At 44.9% G+C, this 3654-nt stretch overlaps 1 long non-coding RNA gene across 1 annotated transcript in view; it reads right to left on the bottom strand.

Moving 5' to 3' along the window:
• LOC308665726 overlaps nucleotides 1-3654 on the bottom strand; it is a 183002-nt gene that overhangs the window by 25489 nt on the left and 153859 nt on the right. The gene's annotated exons all lie outside the window — the stretch shown is intronic.

A 3654-nucleotide genomic window follows, 5' to 3' on the forward strand; every position in this document is an offset into this window, starting at 1 on the left:
TGCCTACCCCTGGGCTAGAGTGATGTGGAGCAGAAGCTTCAGGGATACAGAAGGAGAATCGTAGAGATAGAAATAGAGACTCGATTCTCTGCTTTAGTTCGGAGCCCCTGGAGCTAGTTGTCCGCTTAGTGACCGTCCGAATTTACAACGCACTGAAAAACGTGACTTATGACTGTTTTTCGCACTAACAACCGTTGCAGCATCCCCATGGTCACCTGATCAAAATTTGGACACATAACCAGCGGTGGGATTCAGCCGGTTTGCACCACTTTGGCAGAACCGGGTAGCTATTTTTTTGTTGCCCAGGCCCAGAATGGACTTCCGGAAGTGGCATCCATACAGAGAACTGTTTGTTCACCATTTGAATCCCACCACTGGTCATATCTATCTATCTATCTATCTATCTATCTATCTATCTATCTATCTATCATCTATCTATCTATCTATCTATCTATCTATCTATCTATCTATCTATCTATCTATCTATCAACTATCTATCTATCTATCTATCCATCCATCCATCCATCCATCCATCCATCCATCCATCCAGTGGTGGGATTCAGCCGGTTTGCACCACTTTGGCAGAACCGGGTAGCTATTTTTTTGTTGCCCAGGCCCAGAATGGACTTCCGGAAGCAGCATCCACACAGAGAACCGGTTGTTCACCTATTTGAATCCCACCACTGCACATTACATAGAACATATGCTTTGCAGCTGACTCACATTTATGACGGTCGCAGTGTCCCGGGGTCATGTGATCCTTTTTTGCGACCTTCTGACAAGCAAAATCAACAGGGAAGCCAGATTTATTTAACAACCACGTTACTAGCTTACCAACTGCAGCGATTCACTTAACGGTGGCAAGAAAGATCGTAAAACGGGACAAAATTCATGTAATAACTATCTCACTTATCAACAGAAATTTTGGGCTCAGTTATGGTTGTAAGTCGAGGATTACCTGTAGTAGAGACGGGGACAATGGAGAAGGAGATTTATACGCTGCCTTTTTATTCAGAAAGAATATTCAAGGCAGCTTACAATGAAAACAGCCCTTCCAGATGCAAAGTGGTTGAGTGAATGTATCTGGAGAACAGGAAGATGAAAATAAAATATCTCTGTATTACACTTGTTTGTATTTCACTTTTCAGGAAGAAAATCCACCTCAAATAATTTTCCAACGATATAAATAAAATAAACACTATTTTGAAATGTAAAGTTACATTTTGTAAGCTGCCTGGTGTCATCTATTTGCAAGCTGGGTGGCTAGATAAATTTGCTTAATAAATAAAGGATAGATAGATAGATGATAGATAGATAGATAAATAGATAGATAGATAGATAGATAGATAGATAGATAGATAGATTCCAAGATCCTTCTTTGATGGGAGAGAGAGGGAAAGAACAGAAGCGATGGCAGTGACTGGAAGGTTTGTGCACTTCTGTTGTATGAATGAGGAAAGCAAGGAGCTTAAATAAACTGCTAGCCATAAACTATGGGGAGACTCTTAGGCTAGTGTGTCCTTTGCAAAAAAGGATCGGAACTAGGAAAGCCGATTCATATATTTTTATTTCTGCACAAGTAAAAGATAGGTCTCCCACAGCTACAAGATAAGGTAAGGTAAAGGTAAGATAAGATAACCTTCATTGTCATTTTTTTTACTGTGGGCACAACAGCACACATCAAAAATGAAATTTAGTTGCCCGCTCTCAAAGTGAAACACATAGATGACACACACCTATATGCAACATATGTATAGACCCACACCCCTACATATTCATAACAATAAATATTAAATACTGTCCATCTTGAATATATAATGGAAGGAGGAAGCCTGAGAGTTCACAAGGTTATTGCTAAGCACATTGATTTGTGCTTAGAGTGTAAGCCGCCCTGAGTCTTCGGAGAAGGGCGGGATATAAATGGGATTAAAATAAATAAAATAAATAATGCTGTATGGAATGAAACTATGGCTGAATCTGGATGTTCTGCTTTAGATACCATGAAGCCTCCTCCTCCCGGAAGATAACAAGGAAAACAGGTCGTGAAGAAGGTGTGTCGTGTCCCAGAAAATCTTATGGACCTCGTTCAAACAACGCTTCTGTGCTATGTCCTAGATGGGAGGGAGGGAACTGCCAATGATCTTTTCAGCCGTCCTCACCACTCTCTGCACCGCCTTCCTGTCCGAAGCAGGGATGCTTCCAAACCAGACTGTGATGCTGTATGACAGGATGCTCTCGATCGTCCCTCTGCAGAAAGTGGTCAGGACAGGGGAAGGAAGATGCGCTTTTCTCAGGAAGATGTGCTTACAAGGTAAGAAGACTGTTGGATAGGGAAGGTATCACTTTATATACAGCTCAAATATATTGGGTTTGGATTGGAATGTGTTCTTCAGTTGGCCAGCATCATTTCTGTTCAGGGGTCCTTGGTACTAAGCTTGGTCATATTTTTACAGATGTTCCATGAACCAATTAGGTTACATCATCAGTGCTAGCGGGGAGTGCAAACCCCTTCCTCTTTTAGCACTGATGATGTTCCCCAGTTGGGTCATGAAACGACTGCAACAAAACTGCCAAGCTCAGAGAGCACCAAGGACCCCACAGCTCAGTCCTGAGCTATAAATATTGTCCTTGATCGGTCAATGCACAAAGGATGCTTCTCTTACCTGTGGGAGCACAGCTTAGTCTTTCTCAAGATGTCACCTTCCAATTCCGCAGGGAATAAAACTGCTCGATTTCCCAGACAGAAAGCAGAGATCAATAAAGGAGAATATTTGTAGCTCAGGGTTGACCTGAGGGGTCCTTGGTGCTCTCTGAGCTGGGTGGTTTTCTTGCAGAGATTTCATGACCCAAACTAGGTAATGTTGTCAGTACCAGTACTAGCTTTGATGACGTTACCTAGCTGGCTCCTGAAACGCCTGCAAGAAAACAGTCAAACTCGGAGAACACAAAGGGAATCCCCAGTCCTGCGCCCCCCTCCTCTCGCCCTCTCTGCAAACCCCACTTCCTTGTAGCACTGATGATGTTCCCTAGTTGGGTGATGAAACGTCTGTAAGAAAACAAGCAAGTTCGGAGAGCACCAAAGACCCCACAGTTCCCTTCCTCTTCCTCCTCCTCCCCTCCCTGCAAACCCCCTTCCTTGTAGCACTGAAGATGATCCCTAGTTGGGTGATGAAACGTCTGCAAGAAAACTGCCAAGCTCAGAGAGCACCAAGGACCCCGCAGTTCTCCTCCTCCATCTCCCTTCTAGCACTGATGATGTTCCCTAGTTGGGTGATGAAACGTCTGCAAGAAAACTGCCAAGCTCAGAGAGCAGCAAGGACCCTACGATCGTCTCCTCCTCCTCCTCCTCCTCCTCCTCCTCCTCCCTGCAAACCCCACTCCCTTCTGGCACTGATGATGTTCCCTAGTTGGGTGATGAAACGTCTGCAAGAAAACAACCCAGCTCAGAGAGCACCAAGGACCCTTCAGACAGCAAAGACGAAGGCGGTCAATCCGAGTACCCGACCCATCGACCTCTCCGATCTCACAAAAAACGCCCCCCCCTCCATCTTTATCCACCCACCCCCCGTCCGGAACCTCCTTGTGCGTCTTCGGTTTCCATTCGGAAGGCCTCCGAGTGTGACCCACGGAAGGGCGCGAGGGGCGGAAGTCGCC

This window comes from Vipera berus, assembly GCF_964194415.1.
Source record: "Vipera berus genome assembly, chromosome: 3".
Lineage (NCBI taxonomy): Eukaryota > Metazoa > Chordata > Lepidosauria > Squamata > Viperidae > Vipera > Vipera berus.